The sequence below is a fragment of the Paramisgurnus dabryanus genome, chromosome 1 (genome assembly GCF_030506205.2).
Source record: "Paramisgurnus dabryanus chromosome 1, PD_genome_1.1, whole genome shotgun sequence".
Classification (NCBI taxonomy): Eukaryota; Metazoa; Chordata; class Actinopteri; order Cypriniformes; family Cobitidae; genus Paramisgurnus; species Paramisgurnus dabryanus.
The window spans coordinates 71,658,872-71,666,256 of NC_133337.1; the positions used below are offsets into that span (position 1 = coordinate 71,658,872).

At 35.4% G+C, this 7,385-nt stretch overlaps 2 long non-coding RNA genes across 6 annotated transcripts in view; one reads left to right on the forward strand and one right to left on the reverse strand.

The window, feature by feature from the left end:
- Window positions 1-1,864: 1,864 nt before the first annotated feature.
- The window catches only part of LOC135734563 (uncharacterized), a 9,857-nt gene continuing 4,336 nt past the window's right edge, over window positions 1,865-7,385 (reverse strand). For 3 of the 4 annotated variants that reach the window (XR_012337615.1, XR_012337612.1, XR_012337611.1), the window contains 5 exons: window positions 6,042-7,205; window positions 5,892-5,935; window positions 4,966-5,063; window positions 3,532-3,617; window positions 1,865-2,898 (listed from right to left, as the gene is read on the reverse strand). This is a non-coding gene — a long non-coding RNA (uncharacterized lncRNA). The remainder of the gene's footprint in view (window positions 2,899-3,531; window positions 3,618-4,965; window positions 5,064-5,891; window positions 5,936-6,041; window positions 7,206-7,385) is intronic. The other variant, XR_010527426.2, reaches the window with a different exon arrangement.
- The window catches only part of LOC135734564 (uncharacterized), an 8,270-nt gene continuing 4,551 nt past the window's right edge, over window positions 3,667-7,385 (forward strand). The window contains exons 1-3 of one of the 2 annotated variants that reach the window (XR_012337616.1): window positions 3,667-4,368; window positions 4,477-4,573; window positions 6,874-7,218. This is a non-coding gene — a long non-coding RNA (uncharacterized lncRNA). Of the gene's footprint in view, window positions 4,369-4,476; window positions 4,574-6,873; window positions 7,219-7,385 lie in introns of those variants that run through there. The other variant, XR_010527427.2, reaches the window with a different exon arrangement.

Consider the following 7,385-nt stretch of genomic DNA (forward strand, 5'->3'; position numbering starts at 1 on the left):
CAACAATATCTTAAGGCATTTTGTCATGAAATATTTGATTTACTTGTTCGTATTCATTGACCTTTTTTTGTGCCAATTAGCACGATTGTCTTTTTCCTGTCACTCAGCACGAAATTCTATAGCCTATATTGTTTTCCATGAACACAAATACATATATCAAATACTGCCTGACGAAATTTTGTGACCGAACCAGCATAAATTTGACAAGCATAAACAGTCCGCTTTCGGTTTAAATTTGTTTTTAAATTAAAGAAATTTTAAAATTACATTTAGCTTATGTTCCCCATGATTAATCTTCTATGATTAATATTCCTTAATAATAAATAAACATAGATAATAAACAACAAATGAAAATAATAATCTAAACTATATTATAAAATGCAGAAGGCATTGCGCAGTGGGACGAGTCCTAACTAAATATGAAAAAAAGAATATTTCATGATGCACAAATTATTTAAACATTTAATAAGTCATTGAAAAATAATTAATAATATTTTAAAAAATATTAGTGCACATCGGCTGAAGATCATTAGCCTAAACAAGCTTCTGCTACAATTACGAGTCATTTAGTAAGTGACATTTCAGCACTTGACAAATGGATAGCGACTCGTTAGTAGCACTTAAAACCCAGCTGCGAGCAATCGTTTTAGCTTGTAGAAAGCGCTCTTGAGTGCTAAGTTCAATCGGGAAACCCAGCCCAGGACCATTTCCGACAATAAAATGCGCTGCAAAGTTAACTAAAACAACTGCAAAATTTACCTGTAGCCTACAACGAACTCGAAAGCTACAGAGAGTAATAGCTTTGAGCTGTTAAAAGCAGAACAGACCTTAAAGGAAATGATGGATATAATATTAACATGTAATTTGCAGTCCGGATTAGGGTGGAATGGCACAGGCAGACCGCCGGTCTAAAAACCGAGACCGTTTTGACTTCATTCCGTACACGCTGACAGGCAGCTGCTTTTATAAATGGCTAGTGCTTGTTTGTCTCCATGCTCAGTCTGGAAACAGTTACCCAGATAGCACACGTACGTCTCAGATACGTCTTGTAAAGATCTTTACATCTGCTGACGATCGTCTTTGAATAATACGTCTTCCATATCTCTACAAGACGTATTTAAGATCTTAAAAAATTCTAAATCCTACCTGCCTTAAATGCATCTCCGTTTGGTCTTGAATCCGATCAAACGCAGACGAATCAGCAAAGACCTCCAACTCATAACATTTTTTAAATAAATGTCTTGTTTAATTGTTTTAAAAATATAGTCAACATGTTTTTAAGGGTTGGCATTAATTTTGAAGCAAAAATATAATTAAATATAATTAATAAAAGCCCATATCACGTATAATAAAAAACAATGTAGACATTTTGCGTTTAATCCAAAACGTTAAAAAGGCACTTACCGTAGATAAAGCACCATGCACAAGAAAGGTGATCTCATACTCTTTCTGACTACAAAATATTAACAAATACAAAACACACAAGAACATCATTGCCAAAAGCCACTGCCCCTCTGACTGTTTTATCAGTCTGAAATGAAAACAGTTATACATTTAATTAAATAAAACAATTGCCAACAAGCTGATTATCTTAAGGTGACCCTGCTTACTGCAATTCCTGCTTATTATAATTACTGGGTGTGACTCACATTAAGTGTGTTTGTCAACAGTTATATATCTAAGGTTGAAACTTTTGATAGTTTTTGACCCCACGCCATCCATTGAAATTGTGTAACACACCTTGCATTTTCACAACATTTAGTTTTAAAAATCATCTGAACAAACTCTGAGCAAACCAAAGGTGATATTGAGAATGTTTATATAGATGAAGAAACCTCATAAAAAATTGAAAACACAATACACAATCATTTGACCAGGTTTAATCCAGCATCACAGCATGAATTATATTGACTTGTTTACCAAATTTGAATAAAATGTTTAACCTATGTGTTAATATGATTACAGCCACAGTGTAACAAAATACTGCAAAGCTATTGATCACGTTCTCATTACATTACTTCACAAGACCCAAAGCTGATCAGGACACTTTAAGAGTACTGTAATGTAACTGCTGAAAGAACCATGTAATACTGTGAATATAATGACAAACTGTTCCATAACACTTAGATGTGACTTTAATTACAATACAGCATACTCTCTCATACTCAGGGTTTTTAAACTGTGGGTGAAGACCCACTTGTGGGTCGCACCCTAAGATAGTGAGTGTTGCATTGTAGTGATGGTTTGTCCAATTAATTATTAGCAATGGTTTTGATAAACTATAAGATTACACCTGTCTAAAGCCCATAATACACGGCACGATTTTTGGCTGTCCCAGATGAAAGATTACCAATCGTGAAACAATCGTGGAGATTTCTGTGATCGTGGCTCTTAATTGGTGGTCCTATCTCATACAGTGTGAGAGGTTTAAAGACGTCTGTTTTCCCAGTCCTTGGACCAAAGACACCTACGATAGTTTTATGACAGTGTAAGAAGTTCAGCATGATCAACGCACATCAACAACGTGTTTGCTTCTACGACCTGCATACCTGTATTTGTTTACCACTAGCGCATGCTGATGACGGATGTCGCAGCCTCAGACGCAATAGGTGTCTTCATCGACAGTCTACTGCTGAAGTTTAAACAATCCTTGTCACACAGTGTGATAAGGTCTTATTGGATTGCAAAAATCCTGCTGTGTATCCTGGGCTTAATATGTTGTGGAATGAAAAGTTTGGAAACCCCTGCTTAACACAAAGTCTCATTTAAAGTTTATAAGAACTTTTGCAATAGACCGACACTAAACGAAACTGATGGCAGATGAGGTGTTGGGATGACAATGGGCCAGAGTTGAATCTGTGCATCTTAGCAGATCACAGGCAGGTTTATCCTGAAGTGCTGCATTAAGAAAAGAAAGGAAAAGATGTTAGAACATTTTTAAGGAAATTTAAATAATTCTCACAATCAATATTGGACTATAAACAATAAATTATTACCAATGCAATAACATGCAAACAGACCTGTCAACCACCTTAATAATAGATACTACGCGGTAGGCATGGGCTGGTTACCAGTTTTAAGGTACACCGTGGTTTTAAACAGTCAAGGTTACAAAACCACTAAAATGGTCTGTGAAACCGTCTCCAAGGTATGAACTGTATTTATACAAAATTCATTAAGTCATGTGATTGATTTGATGTTTACATGTAATATACATTTCGAAAATATTATATATAATATAATTTAAAGGCTTTATTTTTACCTGCCATTTAAAAATAAAAAAATTTAGTGTAGCAATGGGAATACCGCAACACTGTGAAACCGTGGTATTTTTGCTAAAGGTAATCATACCGCCAGAATCTTAAACTGGCCCATGCCTACTAAGCGGTTGTACCATGTGTTAGAAACATCAAGATTCTCACATTTTTAGGGCTAGCGCAATACCACAGTTTTGGCTATTCTTCATGTTCTCTAGGGCAGTTATTTTGCCCCAGTGACAGAAACAGCGACAGTAATCAAATAATTCATTACCTTATCTACATTTGGGAAGAGGCCCACAGGTGAAGGAAGATTTTTGGCCTGCACTTTCACAGCTGGTAAACATGGATTGTGGTGGGCTAGTGACAGAATGAAGAAGATCAGTTTAAAATTTGCTTTACAACCAGAGGTTGCATTATTTTGACAGACAAGGGCTGTTAGAAAATTGTCAAAATCAATAATAATATGAGGCAACAGCCAAACAATAACAACTAAACTCAATCAACTATCTTAATCTGCCTAAACTCAAATCTGTGGTCTATAAAGTGGGAGTTTATCTGTGTGTAATTCAACCATCATGTTAGACTGAAGGAATTGCAGTTATCATTAGATTTCCCGAGAGCACTGGACAAATGACTTCTCACACTCAGTGTGACTTGAGACAAAGGATAAACAAAGACATTGAGTATGTTTACATGCACATAATAAGAGGACAATTATCTTATTATGATATTATAAAAATCAGCTTATTACATTAACATGTTTCAAGCGTTTTAATTTACTTTTATTTGTGAAGTTTATCTATTACAGGTGGAGACATACGCACATACGAAACGGCAAAAAAGATGTTAAAATCTGGTTTAAGAGCAAAAAAACTACCTGTGCCAATCAGTTTTTGCCATTTATGGGCTTTACCCTATAAAAGAAAACCATTTTATGCATTTAAATGACCTTACACGTTATCAGTTTATTAAGCGTTAAGACTATGTAGACACACTCACTGTGCACTAAAATTAAAAAAATTTGTTAACACGACCACTCGTGGTGGCTTCACTCAGAGGTTGGAGAAGACAACCGGTGGACTAAACATCAAGCCTCTGCACGATTCAGGTAAGTGGAATAAAATACATTGTAAATAAACATTATTAAAACAGATTGTGAAGTCATTCTTTCAAAACTTGCTAAGACCTAAGCCTAAATGACTTAATTTCTTTTTAGAATTAAGACAACCTTAGCAGGAGAGCCCCAGCAGTAACTTTCTCTCAAGCAGATGAGCAATAAGTTGCTTTGTATGAACACCACCCTAACAATCAAGGTAAAAGAGCATTAAACATTAAAGGTATTGCGGAGAATTTAGGTTTTCCGGGTGGATCATCAAGACTATTGGTCCTCCTAGTTGTCAATCTGGAGTGTTGCGCAATTGCATTTTTTAAAAAAAGCGGAGACGGCGTTTCTTTTCTAAAATTCGAGAAAATCCTCCGCTACACCTTTAAGTGGAACATTGATATAGCATGCTGCTTATAGCTAGTGAGAAAGATAATCTAATTGATCTACCATGCATATCTCCTTCAAATAACTTAACAGAACAACTGAACATGTATAATATAATTTAATATGTACATTATTAATAATAATTGTTAATAATATTTAATATTTGTGAAATTATATACTTGTGAATTCATTATATTTGCAATGTTTATACATTACCTGTTTTTAGGTAAACAGATTATCCATCAGTGGGTGCCTCATCGGCTCTGTAAATACTGTAATCTGCATGTTTTCGAGCACACGTTTACCAGGACACACTAATATTAAACAGAAAAACAACATAAATCAGTGTTAAACACAAACAAATTTTAGGTAAATTAAATAAGGTTTTCATTTTCAATCAATATAAAAGAAATAAACGCAATAAAAACAATGTCAGTGACGTAATAAATATGTGTAAATTTACACGCATCATTTATTAAGCATTATAAAAAATCCAGCAATATTATTAAACTTTGGTTATTTGTTATTATCCCTGCATTCAAATTGCAGGTGGAGCAGCTGGTCGCGAGCATAGACAGTGGTCGCGAGGCCATTCGTACGTCACGTGAGCGCCATTTTCATCATCTGACCGTTTTTCCTCAGGCACACTTCAACATTTTCTTCGCATTTAACATCATTATTAACATGTAAATAATATAATTCGTAAACATAACGTTTATGGTAATTTATGATATATATTTTTTTTAATTGTTGGCTTTAAGTTAATTTGTCTGTCAGACTCAGTTTGTTCGTGTTGGTAAGTAATTTAACGTACGTTATTAACGTTACGCTAGCCTTTTGTCATGTATGTGTTGTTAGAAACTGATAAAAATACGAATTAATTCAAAGATATAAATAACTTTATAGCTAATACAACTGATAAAATATATTAACTTAATTATCGAACCACTTCGCTATAAAACTTTAAGGCTTCTTGTGAATACCGGTCGTTTACATAACGTTAACTTACTCCAAGCAAGTCGGGCGGGAAGATTGATACATTTTATAACTCAAGTAACTTTAAGTTAAACAGGGGCTGGTCTAGGCTAACTTAGCAAATGTTTAACGTTACCCCACCACCGCTGAGAAAACGGTTAACTTACATGTTCAACGTGCCTTGCCTTCAGGATTTGCAGCTCGATTTTGGCTTGCATTGATAAACGTTACAAACAAACAAACCAAAAAAAGAATGATCATATACAACAATCAATCTTTAGATCCACTACATGCATAACATAATGTTGGTTACTTACCTCTACTGATGAAACTCCTTCGTCAGCGTTGTAACTTCACATGTTGGTTTTGGTAAATCACAAGAGGCCAAAGATCGAGGTGAAAAAGAGAAATAAATCGTTCTGCGATCGTTTAACGCGATGAGACACGAAGCCTTAAAAACCACAGGCTACTCCAGCCCAAAGATTAGTGTAGCCCTTGTGTCCGGCTTCACGTGGCTTAGCGTTAACCAGTATGACATCACAGTACCGCGTGATTACACTGTTTCGTGGGCTTTTGAATCACTCTCGCGGTACTTCAATGTCTGCGCATGTCTGCATGAAGTCAACCACTCGTGCTTGTAACAGGGGTAGCGTTTGTGCGCTCAGTGATTTAGGGTGTTACAAAACAAGATTATTACATTAAAGGCGGAGTCCACGATGTTTGAAAAACGGTTTGGAAAAGGAGACGGGCCGACTACCAAAACACACTTATAGCCAATCAAATCAAATCAAATGCCGGGTTGCGAATGTGTGGGGCGGGTCTATCATCAGAAGGTCCAGATTCTATTGGGGTAGGGGCGTGTTTGTTTAGGTGATTTCAAATATAAACATTGGCTTTCAAACATCATGGACTCCGCCTTTAATATTATCAATTAGTATTGTAATAAAGCTTTTTAAATGTTTGTTAATGATTAAGTGTCATTAACAAACTCTGATTTAAAACATCAATATATATGCTACGTACATTTTCCTTAAATCATCAAAACATCCAAATTCAATGAAACAAAAACAACAACAATGTATTTAAGATGAGACACATTCAGCATTTATAATTTTTTCTCTCTTTTTTGTTTGACTTTGTTTTCTACAGTAGCCTGTTAACAGTAGACCAAAGGTATGATGATCAATTATAAATGCAATATGGTTGAAAGGTCAGTAAACAAACAACAAAAAGGTAATTTCTTAATAGAATGTCTATACATTTTTTGCTTTTGTTACATATTTCATACATCAAAATCATTAAACGTTAATAATTATGTATTCCAACTTGTTGCAGCTTGACAAAAATTTAGCTTGAAGGAGAAGGGACAGCTGAGTAACAAAGTCCTGGTACGCAGACGACGATACTATTACACTGACAAGAGTGTAATGATGATGGAGACCAAGCCAGAGAAAGGGGGGACCAAACACCAGGCCAGAATTCTGCATGAGTCAGGTAAGCATAATGAGTTACAGCAGTGGTTCTCAACTCTGTTCATGGAGTCCCACTGCTCTGTGCATTCTGTATGTCTCTTTGATTTGACAGACTGAGGCTGCGTCCAAATATCACTTTGTGCATCCTATCGTGCATCATGTTCTGGATGTAAAGCATGAGACTTTTAA